This window comes from Adelges cooleyi, unplaced genomic scaffold (assembly GCF_023614345.1).
Source record: "Adelges cooleyi isolate 19-005CV unplaced genomic scaffold, UGA_ACOO_1.1 ACOO_flye_CR_arks_rails_tigmint_CR_PRNA_2, whole genome shotgun sequence".
Taxonomy (NCBI): domain Eukaryota; kingdom Metazoa; phylum Arthropoda; class Insecta; order Hemiptera; family Adelgidae; genus Adelges; species Adelges cooleyi.
This window is the reverse complement of record NW_026095860.1, coordinates 4,528,164-4,547,612: the sequence shown is the minus strand read 5'-3', so window position 1 is coordinate 4,547,612 and position 19,449 is coordinate 4,528,164. Positions and strand designations below refer to the sequence as shown.

Sequence of the window (19,449 nt, the reverse complement as noted above, 5' to 3'; positions counted from 1 at the left end):
TTGAAACCCATTTAGTAGTCAGTTAAATTATTATCATAAAATTATAAAATAATATACCAATCCTACGACAAAAAAAAAACAGAAAAGAATATATTTTTTTAGGTACTTATTATTCAAATGAGGTAAAGATTAATAAATCTCTTGAAAAAGCCCACATTAAATAAACGTGTACAGTGTATTTTAATTGATTTTTATTAATTAACACCTTCTGCAAATTTCATTTTATATTATAAAAATAAAGAAATAAACGTATGTAAGCTATCGTGTTAATTAAAAGCATGTTTTATTATCAAAATATAAACGTGTTAACACACATTATACCTACTTTAACAGATATCTCCTACTACAAAAATGAATACCTAGTCTAAAAAAATATAATTTAAATAATTCAGTAAAATAAAATAATTTTAAGTAGTTATAGTATTTAATCGTTTTTAATATTTATGTCTCAGATAAAAAATAATAAATTACTCGTACTATGATAGTTTTAACCTCATCTAAAATTTGTTTGACAACACAAAATTAATTATTTCTATAGAGGATAACTTTTACAGGTAGGATAAGATCTATTTCAATTACCGTAAATATAAAGATTTGATGACTGACTAGAATATTAAACAAATAAATTGCCTTGAAATAATATAAAAACTAATTTTATACTATAAGAAACAGTTATAACTGGAAAATAGCCTAAGAAAAAAAACAAATGGTCGCCCGTTTTTTTCGACCACCTTAGTGTGTAATACGCAGTGGCTATAATCATTAATATATATGAATACTAATGAAAACGAAAAAAACAATCATGAAATGCGTATAGTATAAAGTATGATTATGTATGTATAAATTATCCATAACTGAATACTAAGTATTAACATAATATAACAGCATGAATCTGTATCAACTGTCAATATATTGAAATGTTACAACTATGTTTTTATTCTGAATTATATCCGAATCGTTATTTATTTTTGTAAGTATACTTGGTAATCTAGTTTTAAAACTCATGCATTATGCAAATATTGTATTAAGCTTTTAGTTAATTACCAGGTATCGTGATCAGTTTTGTTATTCGGTAGGTATCAGCACTATGTAAAAAAAAAAGAGAGATCATTAGTAGGTTTGGTGTTGCCACTTGCTAAAATGTTTATTACTTTCCATAAAAAAAATCCTAGATCCGCCTGTAAATATGCAGTGCAATTTTGATCAATAATATTTACAACATTTCAACCAAAAGTTGTTGTAATTCATCAAATACCTATTTAGCGTTTCTTAACGTTTCTTTGGTCACGAGCAAACAATTTTATATGTTCTCAAATACCTAATTATTTTTAGTTAGAAAGTTAACTTTTACTTCTAAAACAATAGAAAATTTAAAAAAAAAAACAAAATTGTTTACTTTTGGGTTTTGTGTACTTTGAAACTTTATTATTTGTGAAGTTTTGGTAGTTTATCATTTGTTAACCATTCTTACATTGAACAATTAACTACAATATTTTTTGGAATAAAAATTTTTTTTTTTTGAGTCGTTCAAAAGTGCAAGGCAAAAATATTTTCTATATTGATTTTGTTTTACCTCACACATGATTACTATTTACCGGTACCCGACAAAAATCTTTTTTGCCTTTTTCTTTTAGAACATTTACACTATTATGTATTGTGAAAAAAAAATAACATTTTTGTTTTTCAAGTCGCTCTAACTAGGATATAAGACTATACAACGCAATTTTAACGCTATTCAATACTTGTGTTGACAAATAATATTATGTTCATTCTATTTCCACCCTATACAAAATATGCCCAAGTACGGCTGTATAGGCGGTATATTAACAGAGAGTACTAATCGAATACATAATTAACCGAGTAACAATGCCCACTCTTGTTATCGAATGTGCAATGGAAACCTTACCAAAGCGGCGGCGGAACACGGGGAGACCCCGTTTCCTGCTGACATGGCTTGCACATAACACAATTATAATGGTGTAGTGTAGATGATATTTAAAAAGGAATAAAAACAAAGATCAAAAGAACGGTGTCATCGTATCGTGCCAACAACAACAACACATTTATCAGTTTGTCGGCGAATGATATAATCCTTTGGCGAGAACATGACTTAATTATCCGTTATACGTCCTAATGAAAGTAGCTGTACAAAGACCACGATACTACTTTTTTATTTTAATCAACCCGGCAACTGCGGTGGAAGGGGGAAATTTAAACATAATAATATTATAGTACACTTTCGTTGTAGGCAAGAAAGTACTGCTTATAGTGTAATAATAACTGAAGTCGTTAACAGCAACGGGTCGAGTGACCAGCGATCGCGGTATCCGAGCCAAGTATCCGTGACTTTAACGACCGTCCAATAATTATTTCAACACAGCAAAGTAAACAATGGACCCGTCCCAGCGTGCGATAAGAATATCAATTTGCTGTAAAACCCGTGTAAACGCATAGTCCGAACAGAGTTTATCGCCTTGAGTCATGACTCTTTGCCCCTTCAATATACTTGGACTCGTGTTAAGGGTGAGGCCACTTGCCCGGGGTCAATAATTTGAACCAATATTCCACACTCATACAGTTCAGAAGACGATTCAGTATACGGGCAATTTTTCACAAAAACTACATTTCAGAGCATTAATTATTGTGCATTATGTTAAACACTATAATACACATTATTATACATAATGTGTATTACGAAAAATTTTAAAAAATGTTCTGTATAACCGTTGGTGGTATTTTAAGTGTTGTACATTCTCGAGTTGACTTACAACAATAATACACCCAATTAACGTTTGAACGATTAAGTTATATACTATATTTTGTTGAATCGATTGTAGAAAAAGTAATTGGTAAAACGTCGAAGAACCTAATTCACCAATTTGAATTATATACTATTTGTTTTAAACACTTATGTAGTTTTACCTGTAATCTTTTAACAGTTATACATTTTATTCATCGACCTAATAGTGTTTGAAAGTACTATTTTGTTTAGAAAAAGTAAGTATGTAAAAAAAAAAGCGCTCGCCTTTCGTTAACCGTTCTCGAAACCATAGTAAAAGAAAAAACAAAAATAAAATTATATTTATGTGTCTTATAAACGTGTTGATTATTTTTTTACCGAGTTGGTAATCGCAACATTTTTGACTCAATATAAAATGTGGGCGGTTACAAAATTGAATTTTTTTTTTTGTTATATACACACGCATTATAATTAATTATTCTTACTCAACATGTTGGCATTTTACAACAAATTTTGCTATATACGCAGCTTGGGTTGTACGAAAAGAAATCTAAGAAAATAATTTATCATAATCTACAAGCACAAAAGGAGTAACATAATGTCTAAAACACAGAACCATTATTATTTACACTTAATAAATCTATATAATATTAAAAAAAAAAACATCACACAATGCTATTGTATACGCGACGTACAATACAAAACTGATATTTGACAACTAAATCAAGACGGTGCCACGCTTGTAAAAAAAAAAAAACCGCTGACGGCTATGTTGTTCGGCTAAAGAGAAAACTGCTAATATTAAAAAAATCACACACAATCAAAAAAGTTATAAATTTATTAAACCCAACCCAAGACTATACGGTTGGGTTTTACCGAAATAACTATACGCCAAAAATGAACGTGGTTTCATATAGTATTGTAATTTTTTTTTTGTTATTCTTATTATCGTTGTAATAGGGCTTCATAATATTTCTTTGGGTGTATTTAATCAAGACGTGTGTGTCTTTTACATATTACCATACCTATGTCCTGTTAACATTGTAACAATATGCGGTAAAGTAGTACCTTGTCCCCGGATTACATCTTTAGTGATTTTATCGCATCCAAAAAGGTAATTGAATTCTCGCATTACCCGTCCAAAGCGATGGCGAATATTTTAGTCCTTGTACCGACCAAATTTACACGTTAAATTAAAAATCAATAAACTGGTTTTGATCGTATAGTGGATTTTAAAATCAAAATTAAAATAATGTAGTCGTTCGACCGTTAACACTCTGAAAACGCTCTCTCATATTAATATGTATACCTAAGCTATATCTAATTCTATCGACATGAAGATGGTAAAATAATTCCATGTAAACGGGCTAATAGTATCAATTATAATTTAAAGTTGTTTTTTTATGAGACGTTTCAATACTATAGACGTTGAAAATACAAGAAAAACTATTAAGTTTTAAAATCAACATAATATGTAAATAATATCAACAATATTATGAATATTATTCATCATTAAAATTTCTCCACTCATTCCATTAATCTGGCGTGTAATTTTAACGGTTGATTAATAATACTAGTATTTAATATGTATAATAATAATACTAATACTGCTTCTGAAACAATTAAGATTAAAATAAAAGGACAATTTTCATTCAGTATTCTTCTTATCGCGCACACACCATTTGGTGCCAATAAAATTGATTTAATTGAAGCCATTATTGAATCCGTATCATAAAACCGTTGCGATAAAAGCAACAATTATGTACACATAATATTATTATACACCTCGTGTACTAATATTGTACCATTTTGGAATTTTAATTTCTAGAGGCTAAAACCACTATATACAATTTCCAAGATTTGACGCAATTCATTCTGTAAATTTAAAAAAAATGTATGTTTACATTTTTTTTTTCTTAATCTATCCTCAAACTTTTCTAGCACGTCTAGTTTTTTTTTTAAGTTGTAAAAATCGCTTCTAAGAGGTGTTTTCCGCTTTTTTTAGATTATCTAAAAATATATATATATATTTTTGTTATCTTTATATGAAAAAGTTCAACTTTTGTTGTAGTTAACAACTAATCCCCGGTTCACTACTCTCAGCTATAAAATCCTCTCGATAAAATATGTTGTACAAACAATTATTCATATAGAAATGGTGTGCATACAGTAATAATTATATAGCTCGAGGATTACCTCGGTAAAATGTATTGCATATATAATGATAAATAGCGTTTTGTGTACAAGAAACGTGTAGGTACAATTATAACAACGCTTTTTTTTGTGGCCATTTAATAAGACTGTCGGGTTACACGTTTTTTATAACATACACCACAGTATCGCTATGACGTTCTGAACCGTCAAAACTATAATCTACTATACCGATAGTGTATGTAAGGGCATTTAAATAATACAAAATATAATATTATACTCAACATTCCTTCCGGCGTTTAAATGGAATTATCTAATTTTTTTTTTTAACGGTCCATCATAACAGTATGCGTTGGCCGAAAGCAAAAACGAGCATACGCCAACCGAGTGTGCCTACAATATACCTATAGAGAAGATACTGGGTTAGGCTCCTTGCGGCCACGGGTAAAAAAAATGCTTAAACTAGATTTTCTCGAACCATGGCCACTGCACCGACCGCATTGATGAGTGCAACAATAATAGTCCATCAGATAAAATCATAGTATGGTGTGTATAATACAAAACCTACAAAGTGACAACCCGCGTTTAGACTGTCAGAAGTCAAATAACTCCTCCTCCTCCTCCTGCTGTACTCTACCTTTTATACTAACCAACAACATACTTAATCCTTAATTCATTACTCGAACACAGTCATCTTGCCGTACAGCCTCTTGTCAAAAAAAAAAAAAATCCTTAAGTTCTACCACAAAGATTTCTGTGAGTAGACCTATACAAATAATACAATTCACGTTTGTGAATTGATAAGTTAAACAATGATTAGACAGGAACTAATTTGTCGAAAAAATAATTGATAAAACCATTAATGTGGACTAAACAAATAACTTAATTCACTAATATTCGTATGCTTACTATTTGTTTCAAACTTATTTTTTGAAATTATTTTACAACAATACACAGTTAAATTGTTCAAGCGCTATATTTTTTACGTCTATTCCTTTGAAATAAGATACTACTATTTTGCTACAAACGCTGTTTGGTGTGGCGCCCCTTCAAATGTACTGTATCCTTGCCAAAATACTGCTTCATATTACTTTTACTTGTCGTTCAAACACCTTTTTTGTTGCATACGACAAATCTATTAGTTATTGCAATGCCGTTAGTCGTTATTGTATTAGTTTTATTCGTTTAAGTAAACTGTGCTGCTTTGGCTTCCTGTTAAACGCAATCTTGTTTAAAGACAAACCAAGAGTAATGACGTATTCCACAAACCCGCGTTACCAAGCAGCTAAATACGACATTCGGTCGTGTAACGACTTCATCGTGATCGGCCCGACTTATCCGCCGAATCTCGTACGACAAGTTCGGCATCGGCTGCGGTTTTTGTGTGACGGTCGACTTCTGTGCATACCTAAGTCGTATACCCAAGCCTCCACGGGATCCACAATACACACACACACACACACACACAAGAAAGGCCGCAGCACCTAGTACGGCCGCGAGCGAATTACCATAGTATATATATATATATATAAATATATACACAATGTGTATACAAAAAAAGACGGAGACGAAGAAAAACCGCCGCCGCCGAAAATGAATAATGCTACTTAAAATGTTGACAACAGATAACGTTACAGGTTGTCTGTGTCGGACGCGGCGGGTGCATTTAAATACTATATTATTATTATTATTATTATGGTTTATACCGTATTAACATACCGCAGAGGAGAAGGCTCGTAATTAAAATCCACCGTACAAGGTTCGCCGCGGTTAGGTTTTTTTACGGATAATCCATTGTGAGCCATCTCTATTCGAACTGGCTGCAACGCAACAAGAGAGCCGCGTGCATCCCATGGGCCGACCGTCACAGATGGTACCGGTTTGTGTATATTATACTATTTTTTAACGCGGTGGGTCGTTTTTTTTTAAATATATTTTTTGTTCTCCCTTCTCCTACCCTCCCCCTTCGTATCTTCGGTTCGTCCGTAGCACGTGCTATACAGCGCACACACACACAGATTGCGCGTTCATCTGTCATTGTGTCGGAGAGAGAGAGAGTGAAAAAAAAGCATACGCGTGTGTACATAAACACAAAAGAGAGCCAATAATATTATAAGCCCAAGAGTGTACCGGGTGCGCAAACGATGCACCGTGATTGTTATTATTGTATGTAGTATGTACGTTAGAGGTACCTACCAACAAGCATTCGACTCGTTTACATTGTGTAAGTATAGTATTCATATGCATATAATTATACATACATACATGTATACAACCGCACGTGTACAGGACGAGGATTCTACTCTCCCAAGTCCCAAACCGCCGAGACCAGGGGAGTAGCGGGCATGGGTATCTAAAAACCCTTAAACTTTAAATTAGTACTATATTTATATATTTTATTTCAACAAATCTCTCACTAAAAATAAATAAAGGTAATTTGAAAAGTACTAATTTCAAGTTTTAAGGTTTTTAGTATCCCGCTGGCACCCCTTCATTTCTTTTGCGAAGAGTTTTTTTCTGTTGTAAATTTAGACTAATTACTACAATCAAGTACTTATTTATTAAATTACAAAAGCAGGCTTAGGTACATATATACATTTTTAAGGTGTATTTCTAGATTTAAACGATTAAGGGCAAATGGTAAACGTTTTAAAATAATCATTTTACCTATTCGTAGTTGTTAAAGTTTTCAATTTTCGGTGCCCATTCAACGGTGGATTTGGGATTTGTTTGCAACGAGAAGATATTTCGAGTGCGGTCGTTCGGGCAAGTATCGTTTTTACTTTTCAAAAAACCAAATGTTTGGCGTCACTCCCAGTTAACCGGGGAAGGTCGGCCATCACAACATTAACCACCTCAACGGTAGCCGCGGTCCGACAGTATCGTGTTACCTAGTAGGTATATAATGTGGTCGGTCCGACGTGTCACGTTCGAGTTAAGTGGTCCTGATACCTGTTTGCTCAACCCTCTTGAGCACGTGTGTTGTGGTAGACTTGAGGTATAAATCATTTTATCGGGGTGACCTGATCACCAACAAAGGTTTTCAACACTAGCACTACCGCGTGTTACTGCGAATTAACTTGTTTGCCGATAAGACCGAAGCCTATATTATAATAACATATTAACCGCATCAGCTATCGATAAACGAAAGCCTCTTCTTAATCGGGTGGGTTATCGGAGGAGGTTTAGGGAGAAAATTAAACTAAAAAAAAAACCAAACTAATCATCGTAATAATATCGCGCATTACTCAGAAGCGTTCGGATAGGTTTTCTAATCGCGCGCTAAGTACATACACGCATTACCATAGAGTACACGATGTCTGGTGTAGTAATTATTGTTTAATGAGACAAACAGTCAATGGCCGTCTGCAGATTGACCGGTTTCGTCCGATCAAACGACTTTCGCCGGGCAGTTCATTTTGAACATTCGAACGGATTTGTATATATTTATGATGATGATGACGATTGGCCACCACAACGTCGTATTTACATATTATTATAGGCCGAGAGGTTAATTGCCGCCCGTCGATACGTTTTATGCACTTGGATGATTACAAAAGCGGTACCTATGAGTCTTGTCGAACCGATGCAACGCTGCGAACGTTTAGAGAGAAAACTGCTACAAGGCACTGGTCGTGGATTGAATGGTCACAACTCATAACGCGAAGCCGTATTAGAGTCCACTGGGAAGACCAAAACGGAGATGCGACTATGTGTTCGAGTAGGGCGTAGAAACATCAAGAGGGGTTTCTGTTTTGAAAAGAAAGAGCGAAGATAAAACAGCATTAAGTATGCAGCAGGGCTGTCTTAAACGCAGGGAAGAATAATTAAGGAGTAAAGTACAAGTCATTTTTCGATAAAACATGACACAAAGCTAAAATGTGTATGCTCGTTTTATAACGCAGTCAGACATGTGTTATCATTGTGCTTAAACCAGTTTCGAGAGATGAACTTCTTTGGTAAGTTGTACACTTTTAGTACATATTTACCTATAAACAAAGTTAAATAATATCAAGAGTTTAGCTATATATTCCTTGAGGCTTTTTTCGATAACATTGTTTGCAACTAGTGTATGATTTTTTGAAAATTTCAAAATTTTATCTAATCTGAAGACCTATGACTCTGTTGACCGCAGAGATGGCGAGAAAAGGGCAGGAGGTTAGGCCTGGAGTGGGGATTGACTATAATAAACCCATTGCCGGGTACGGTCACCGCGTTTTGTTTGTAGCTCACGTGCGCCGGTCAAGTCCCCTAACGACAAGTATTACATATAGCCATGGCCCATGTACTCTTATAGTATGAAGTCGGTACAAGTGGAAACCGTGACTTGGCCGACATAATAACGCGCAAACGAATGCCGGTATACATCATAGGAAAGCCACTGCGGCCACGGCCAACCCTCTTGTCGGACCTGCGTAGAAGAAACTAACTCGAGCATTATGTATTGTATTATTATTGTAATGATAATGGTTGTACGGGTGCCGTCGCGGTTAATTTTTTTTTCTGGTAAAAAACACCGTTTAGCTATGTATTATAGGGTCAACCCAGGTCACACGAGCGCCTTTATTGTTCTGGACGCAAACGGCGACGGATTCGGAGTGCAACCGGTTTGGTCAAACACATTATAATACACACACACATTGTATGTGTGTATATTATGTTTTAGGACAATATATTCCGTTTATAATAATAATGATAACGATAATAATAATAATAATAACATCGTGTGCGCCGGCCAAGGGGCGATGCGAACCTATCTGGCGGCGATCGTGATCGACCGTGTCGTGCGGCACCTCCTCTTCGTGGATTGCCCAACGCCGCATCGTCTTCTCCATTGTTATTATCATCGTCGACAATTATTAGAGAGGGTTGGGAAGAGATAATAACCACAAGGGAGGGAAAGGGGTTAGCGAGACCCGCGGTATTGGGACCCGAACTCTTGAGGGACAACATGCGCACTTTATTTTGAAAAACATTGGCAAGTTTCGATTTCTGTCAGTTATAGCGGTTTTTCATTTATATAATATGTAGCCAAAAGTTGTATTTTTCTATCTACAAATATATACAAATGAATACATATTAAAATCTGCCTTGGGGCCACTTTGGCCCGTGAGTAGGCCGACCGGAGTTGAAACTTGGAAGCTATGTGTTTTTTTTAAAAAAAATACCATCTTAGGAGTCTAAGAAAATGTCGACTACTCATATCCGTGTCTCAGAACAGACGAACTGAAGTCACATTATGCCAACTTTTCAAGAAAGCATAAACAAAGCTCGTATGAGGATTTGCACTCTTCTTTATAAATCTAGTAATTATATAAGGATAAATTTTAACGGAATTCCTTTGATATGGACTTTGGGTAGGCAAAATTCTACATGCAAAACTGCAATAACCTCAAAATAGTAATTTTTGATCTTTTATTAGTTTGGTCTTGAGGTACAGTTAAATGGACGTTATATCTATATCATTGTATCTAACGCAGATAAATTGTATAAGGTTTTATAGTAAAAACGCCTGTTAAAGGGTATAACGTGAAATACACTGAGAACGTTAACCGGACTCCTCGGTTAAAAATGAAAACAAAGAATTCTTTTAATGAGGTCCCGGATTTTCGTACAGTTCCGGAACTTAAAATCGATTGAAGAGGGGGGAGATCAAAGAGGTACACACAGATAACTGAGTTTTGCCTATTGGTGTACCTTCTGTATTATATTATCATACCTTGGTTTATGTTTTATATAGACTGGTATTTTTTGTGTTTTATCAGTAACGCGTAAAAGCTGAACAACCTTTATTTTGATTTTATTAGATATCTTTTTTTTTTGTACTCTTGTTTTTTGGATGAATGAGTTCCCGCAGTGACCCTTGTCACAAGTATGGCGCCACCGCAGAGACAACGACTCAAAACCATACTAGCATGGCGTTATCTGCTAGGTATAGTACTACAATAATAAGAACATCATGTGTTTAAAATACATAACGTCTCAGCGGGACGTTTGCCGGCGCCGGACAGGGCTCACACTGGCGACACGGGCAATGGTGAAGGAGACGATGCCAAGAAACGACAAGCCATAAACCCAAAGAGGCCATCATAACATTTTTTTTTTAACATAAGTTGTTGTAAAACACTAAAGGTGTGCAAACAGTAGTCCAATCACAACAACAACAACTACCCTTATAATACATAGCGGCATTATTAGAAAATAAACCAAGGGGGTTCAAGCTCCCTGATCTAATATATAATTTATTCTACACATCTATTTAATTGTACGAATAGTTGAAAAAGTATTGTAAATACTATACCTATAAGAATATTGCAATTTATTATTTGAGTTCAAATTTTCTGGGTTCCCCCCCCCCCTCGAAAATATTGAGTAGGTACTTATAAATTATGTTGTACGTACGTCCCGAGTATTTACTTAGATAAAATGCATTTCATTGGTTACATTAAGGATTAAAATAAAATTCAAAAAGGTAAACAATTGAAAATTACACATCCCGTTAATGGAATACTAATAGCATAATTGAAATTAATGCTCTTTTGAGTGTCACGGGACTATGTTTGATTTTAAGTTTACTCAAATAACTAAACCTACTTTAATTTAAAGCTTATAAAAAATAATTTTCAAAAATAATACGTCATAAGCGGTAAACGCCCAAAATGTATTTTTTGTAAATCTTAATTTTTACCTAAACCATTTGAAATGTTAGAGCCATTTAATAGAGCCATTGCTTTTAGCAATATATAAATAATATTTTTTTTTCACTAGCAAGTTTTTCTGTTTACACGTCTATTTTTTCAGCGTTATAACAAATTTTTAGGATTATGTTTTTTTATAACAAAATTAACATTCGAAATAGATAATTCTCGCTAAACCCAACCTATAGTATAGTAATAAAATAATTACATAGTTTTTGGAAAACAGTTTTTTTCAGCGCCGTTTTAATCACGTTATCTAACTGTGCTAAGAAATCGATGAGCACTGCAAAATATAATTGTCAGTTAAGCCTATAATTAGAACAAACGGGGAAATATCGTAAAGATATTACATGAATTTACCCAAAACACGATATTAGATTAAAATTCTATAAACGCCAAGAATATTGTCAGAAATGTATACAAATTTTTTTTTGCACTTGGCTACCAACTTTTTTTTTCAGTCCTTAACGACCCCTTCGGTTTTGGTTGTACCGGAAAACCACGTCGACTCGCTTCCTAATCGGATTGATTACTTTATATAATATGGACGCGTAAACCGAACCCTACACCGGTAGTCCCCGGACAGAGGGGTATTTTTGCATTAGGCAAACGTCTTAATAATAATAATAAAACTAAAATTTTTTAAAAAAAAACTCACCCGGTGTTGACAGGACGGCCGCAGACTTGGGTATGGTGTTACCGGCTGCAGTTGCCGCGGCGGAGAATCATGTGCATTATATCCTTATGTACACGTTGAAACGATGACAATATATTATTCGTTTTTGGGATAAAAATGAATTAGTTTTCGGTATAAAAAAAAAAAACGCGGTAAATATTAAAAATAAACGACGACCGCCGACGAACAAAAAACAGCGAACGAGCGACCGGCATCGACGTCGGAGGAAGACTGGTCTCTCTAAGGTCTAGACGGTAGGACTGCAGCTATAGACAACAAACGCCCGCACGCGGTACTCGCGGTATATAACACATATAATAATAATAATATAAACACACGGTTTTCGACTTACAAAGGGTAATCACCTGCGACCACTGCTCGACGCTTGCTTGCTTGCTTACGTGCCTGCTGTAAGCAATACCCGACGACGACTGCCTGGAGCCGAGGTCGATTCTCTGGCGGTGGTGGATGATTATTGTATTTTAAGTAGAAAAAAAAAACCGGTCTACACACCCGGTCGTGTCGTGTACGTACAAGGTCGGTCGTCGAAAACGGGTAGTAACCGACCCCCGTAACCACCCCCCATAAGTGTACACCGGTCCACAACCACCCCGAGTATACAGGGTGTTGCAAATATCCGAAGAGGACGCTACCCTACCCGCCGGTGTTTTGTAGTGTTAAAAAAGGGGTTTTGCGTCAATCGATACTGTAGAGGCTGTGATTGAACTACAATTACAGAATTGACCAAATGTTCATAGAAAAAAAAAAAAGAGGAAAATATTATCTATGCAAAAGCGTGAAAAATGTTTTTTCTATGCATTTTTAAAGTAGGTTTTTTTAGTATTTTTTCAATAAATTATTAAAAATTAGTTGATTTTAGTCATCGAAAATTGAAGAACGATAAAAGCGGCAAGCGCAAATAAAGTTATCCGTTATTTATTGTAAACAATTATTGACCATAATACAATTTCAAGACACTTTGGTTTTGATGGAAAAAAATTGTACTTATTTCTAGTAAATGATAGTCTGACAACAACAAAATAACACCCAACGGCTATCTTGTTTTTTTAAGTAGGTAAATGTAAAAGCGTGAAAGTTATTATTTTAAATTGCTCACGTGTACATGTAGCCTATAAAATAATGATTTACTTAGAAAAAACAAGTATTTTTCAATTAGCCTGGATTACCTATATTACAATGGGTATGAATATTTGTGGGTCACCCTGTATATGATACAACATAGCATTATGTATTAAACCGTACACAAACTGCGCTTGAATGGATACAATAACAGTTAAGGCCAAAGCAGATGGAAGCGATATGTCATACGACACATAATTATGCTTAATTAGGATTTAGGCATTGATATTAATTATACATAATGACGAGGAGCGTTATGGACAAAAATGAATATAGACCGTTAAGGTACATTTGATAATATCTACCTGGAAATACGGTCCGCGTTTAGGTTTTTTTTATGTAAAATTCCATCGCCTGATTATACACTATTGTAATTTTGCGTGCCTCTGCTCTGGCGTAAGGTTGGGTCAGTTTAGACATTATACTAATTTTAGCTCTGCGAGAGCTGTAACCAGTAGCGTACCCAGAAGAAGCGTATAATGGTGGGAGATATATCTCCTAATAAAATTGTTTACTAACCAACAAAATTGAGTTGTTAACAGGAAATTAACTAGTTTATCTATTATGGTCAATTTTTAACCCTTAACTTGGCAACGGCTAAATAATACATCTTTATTAATGTAATTAAAAACATAAAAAAGTGAACTTTTAAACGATAAATAAAAATAAGCTCATAGAGATATCTACTAACAACACCGTCATACCATGGTGTATAAAATTATGGTTTTCTATAATTTTCCAAAGTTTCAAAGCTCTATGATTACTACAAACAAGTAGGACAAATAACTAATTTTACACCTAAAATTACGATTTTGTGCGTCTCCTTAACGCAATAATAGCGTCTAATTAAATATATAAAAAAAATAAGACCAAAAAAAAAATATGTTAAATACAATGCCAGTTTTAAGAGAGAATTTCATAAACACTTTGTTTGGGGCGTATGTAAGGACATAGAAAATACACGGCGTGGGAGAAAAAACATATAAATGTGCTTCGTTTACCCACCTGTAATAGTTTAAAGGCAAGTACAAGAAGCAAACAATAAAGTCAGTATTATCCCTCGCGTAGCAAAAAAAACAAACAAACACTAACTAATCATTGATGACATATTTTGTTTGTTCATTTGTGATCATAATTCATACATTTATTTCGACATTAACACAAAACAAGTTGCCTCGCGTCACTTAGAAAATCATCTAGCATTGTAAATACAATATTGTATAAACAATATTATATTGTACAAGCTGTGCCGACCTTAAACCATACACGAATCAACTTAATCGCTCACACAAAATGTCATAAAAACCTGTCCAGCCGTTTAGGAGGATTTTGAATACTTACAGAAGAATATAAATATAAAGAATACAATATAGTTATAAAAAAAATGATATTATCGTACACCTGTCAATGGGCTGTAATTAATTTTTGGTATGCCAAATTTTGGATTTGCTATCATTTGACAAACTATGCACGTTATTAGCACTTGGTTACCGTGGATTTTAATAAGTATTTTTTGTACACCTACTTTTTTTTTATTGGTATTGTTAGATATAGACATTTTGTGGAAGATTACAAAATATATTTATGATTTGCTTTCGTTCACCGATAAGACCCACACGGCAACGTTGCATGAGAGATAGCAGGTAAAACCGTTCGCAATCGCGTTATCGAAAAAGATACTGCCAATAACGACCGTTCACAATCGTGTTACGCCTGTATTTACATATGAATTGTGAAGTTTGAGAATTAATTGATGTTTTTTCACAAATTAAAATTTAGAAGGTTTTTTATAACCACACCGACTTAACCGTTTTTCTGAAATTTACACGTGTACAGGACTTTGTAAAACTGTTTCTAGTCGTACAATTTATTTTTCATAAAATATAGGTTTATTTTGAAGCGTAATAAAAACAAAAAAATTAACCGCCCGGACAGGGACTTGAACCCTGGACCCTTAGGTTAAAAGCCTAATGCTCTACCGACTGAGCTATCCGGGCACATGTTGAAATTCGACCAAACATACTTATCTGATTCGCTCACTTTTTTTATGTGTGATATTTTTTTTTATTTTTAATTCCGTATAATAACCTTCAATAAATGTTACCAATAACAATTTACACTACCATGCAAATTAAATATTTAAATACTCGGCTTATTTAGTTTGATTACTGTTTTTAGGTGTTTAACTTAGTACAGAGAGGTCGGGGCATAGTGGGGATGGAGAGGTCACATGCCTACAGGAATTATTATAACTGAAAGCGATAAAATCATTTCTAAATAAACGTATGTTTAAGCCACACATAGCAACCTAAAAACTGACTCTAAGTATAATTTTTCCCTTTTTTTTTGGGTTTCCCTTAATAAAAAAAACGGATTCTAGTGTTAAAATTCTTCAGAGAAACCCATTCACCTTTGTAAATATAGACTTCCATTGAATCCATAATTGATAATAATACAATTATTACGATCATGTTTTTGTATTAAAAAAAAACCAAAAATGTTAGCATTGTGCCGTTTCACAGCAGTAAGTATAATATAAACAAGTGACTAGGTTGTTAAGCGAGTCGTGAGTCTCAGTGTAATTACAAATGGTGGGCACGTACGTTTAATTATACGGTAATAGCATTATTATCATTCGGTTTTTTTGATTTGTATAATGATAAAAAAATGTATTTTACACTAACCCGAAACAAAAGTTTATAGATTCAGTGTTGGTTTCTACTTTCTTCATCCGTTCGGTCGGAAATATGAGTTGGATAATCGACGGAAGTCACTAATCACATAGTACGCTTACACGGACAAAATTAAATGTATTACCAAGATTAAAACACATACATATTGTAATGGAGTAGGTACTAAAAAAATAATAATCCCAACTCTTTTATCAATTCGGTGGATTGACCTATCATTATAATGTTATATTATCCGACGGAATTGATTAAAACCGGAGGCCTATGTACATATTTGGTCGGTCATAATATTATCACCGCGTTGGTCGAAAAGTATACGTTCTGGGTACATAAGTCTTGTGCCTAACCTACATTCAACTTTAATATAAAACAATCTTACTAGGACAATTTGTACCTACATGTTTAATTACATAATAACATATTGTAAACTTTCACAATATTAATTATAATATTATTAATACACTGAATATACATTTTATAGCGACTTGATTTTCAATCGAATTTGATTATGTATTTTCTAAATTTCTCCTAACTTCTAACTAAATTCTTGATGCTATTTCGGATTTTTGTCCAATAGAACACGTAGTACGACTATCATAGTTAAAATTTGAACTTGATTATCCTCGTTCTAAGATGCCAATTTTTTCATTCAGTATATCTGTTCTCGTTTCACGCACAAACAACACGTTTAATGATCGCTAGACTTACTCAAGATATACCTCGAGTACCTTCGGTAAATTGTATTATTCCGCTGACTCTATTTGGAGAACAATAACATTCATCACTAGCCTGCAGCAATAAGGTGCCTATCCGCGAATACAGAAAATGTAAGGTGTGCCATATTTAAAAAAAATGGGCGTACGATTAATATCCACGAAAGTGCGTGGAACCTAGTGAACGGCATAAAACGTCGTCCTATTGTTTCGGTTGGATTATTAAAAAAAAATAAAAAATGCACTATAACACAACATTTTGTAGGATGTCTTATCCGAGTGTGTATATGTTATTATGTTTCTTAAGTGCGTCCAAAGACTTTCTCGCCCCAGGCTGTTGTTCGTTCGACTTTTTACGTGTTCCGACGTTAAAATTATAACCGTTCTATTATTATGTGCCCCCTGCTCCCCCCCCCCAACAAATTTGAGATCCCCGAACGTTTTCGTCGACGTGTTCTCGACCATCGAAACAGACCGATAATTAAAACACTGCCTATATAGTATGGTGTTGTTCATTTATTCAAATCCAACATCAAAGACCCGGCCACTTGGTCACTGACGGATGAACCAGGTCCGTCACACTAATCCACATGTGTATTTTATTAATATATATATATATATATATATATATTAGGCATACGCCCTTTACGTGTTCTCGTTGTAAGCACTAGGTGTTCGTATCACCGGATTTGTCGAAAAACGAATAACATTATTCTTGGGTAGCGTATTAGGTATATATAATAATATTACATTAAAAATGAATACATTTACCTATCATCGACCGAACGAGTGCGTCAATAACCACTTGAAGTGATCTCTACAAGAGTTGCCATCATTATTTTCTCGGTTATCAACTAAGTCACGCTTGCACTCCTTGATCTACCCAGATCTTGTTTCAGAACACCCAGCTACATTTTTTCTAAATCGACTTCGAGGTCTCATTCCCCTCTCCATTTCTTCCTATAGTTCCTGCTTTTATTAAATTGTCTTCTCCACACTATACAGTTCTGTTATCATAAATATTTGGGCCACGTATGGTCTCCTTAATTTTTTTTTTTTTTTTTAAACGTTCTTAGCCTTCTGTCAACGGTTGTCCATGCTTCACATGCATAGGTAAGGGTGCGGGTGACGCCTATTTGGGCCGCATTGAGTTTTTCGCTTTATGTCGATTAGTTAAATCTATTTGTTTAGCTATTCGAAAATTAGTCAGATGTCTGATGTTGCTGCAATGATCCTGACCGATGACGAAATAAAACACGGCTCTTATACTTTATTATTAAAAATGTATTATTGTAAATTAATTGTAGATATAAAACGACAATACCTACAAGATAGGTTAGGTTCAATAGTATAGCTGGTGCAACCAGCTAGTGCATTGTGGCTATAATAGCAACTAGAATATTTTCATTTTAAAATAACCAAAAATACTATATTGTATACTGAATTTGCTAATTACATGAACGAAAAAATGATCAATTACCCAGTAGTACCCATCGAATTACTCACTATGTTTACCGTGTGTATTGGGTTACATTATTGCACCGCTGGCTTAAGCAAATTGTTCAGTTTAGTTCTGGTCGTGTTGATTTTATGTTCGAATGACCCTTTTTAAAGAATTTCTTTTTTACAATCAAATTATTTGATTCAATTACATCAAATTTGTTGCACTCGAGTTTTAACTTCTAGCAATGGCACGCTAATTTTTTTTTTTTTTGTTCAGTTTAATGACAACTTTTGTATTTAATTGATACAAAAAACTAATACTATATAATTCTAGTGTCGGTAAAGTGACCTGAATATTTGAATTAAAACCAACTAATTGTGTAAAATATTACATTTAAAAAATTAATTTACGACTTCAAAATATGTAAAAATTAAAAAACTACTCTAAAACAATACAAGGATCTATCTATACCCGGTGTAGTTGTACTCTTGCAACAGCTTTGTCAGTGTTTTCTCGTAATTAACCTTAACCTCGACTCCTACTGCAAACCAAAGCGTTGAAGTCTTCCCACTAGGCCTCCGCCGTCATTCGTTCGTGTCCACAGACAATAACAGCTTAGCGCGGTCCGACTCAAGTCCTCGAGATATTCTTCAGTATAATAATATAACGCGCACGGCCTTCGCCAAGGGGTGTGCATAATTTTATCACCCAAACCGTGGAAACAACGACACTCGGTAGCTACATTGTTGTCTGATGAATATTCTCTTTTATAACATCTTACGTTTTAACTACTGCCCAGACAGAACGACGTGCTCGTTGATTTATACATTTATATCTAGCTGATACAAATTGAAAACGTCAGTGGTCACATTGTTACCTACATAATAATTTATGTAGGTATAAACGCTTAATATAATATGGTTTTTTGTCGCGGCTGTTAGCAACCGTTTTTTACCCTTCGAATTAAATAACGATAAAAAAACATCACCCGACGGTTTACCGTTGGCGGCGAGCAACTCTTCTACTTGTCTCGTGTCATTCCACCTACAGACTATGCTCTCATCGCGTTACCTGTACTCAGTCCCGTCGAGATTACAGATAATATTTAAAAAAATATTATAAAACACACTTGTTGGACACCAATCATTTTCTTGGCCACTTCAGAGATTTTAACGTTGAGATTTACCTCAATATTAG

The 19,449-nt window shown here is 34.2% G+C and overlaps 1 protein-coding gene and 1 non-coding gene across 2 annotated transcripts in view; both read right to left on the bottom strand.

Annotated features, from left to right (window-relative positions):
* LOC126833495 (semaphorin-5B) overlaps positions 1 to 12,682 on the bottom strand; it is a 51,178-nt gene extending 38,496 nt beyond the window's left edge. The window contains exon 1 of the mRNA XM_050564873.1: positions 12,248 to 12,682. The gene's annotated coding sequence lies outside the window, so the exon portion shown is untranslated. The remainder of the gene's footprint in view (positions 1 to 12,247) is intronic.
* Positions 12,683 to 15,329: 2,647 nt separating this feature from the next.
* Trnak-uuu (transfer RNA lysine (anticodon UUU)) lies at positions 15,330 to 15,402 on the bottom strand. Its single transcript has one exon. It is a non-coding gene; the product is annotated as a tRNA-Lys (tRNA).
* Positions 15,403 to 19,449: the final 4,047 nt, after the last annotated feature.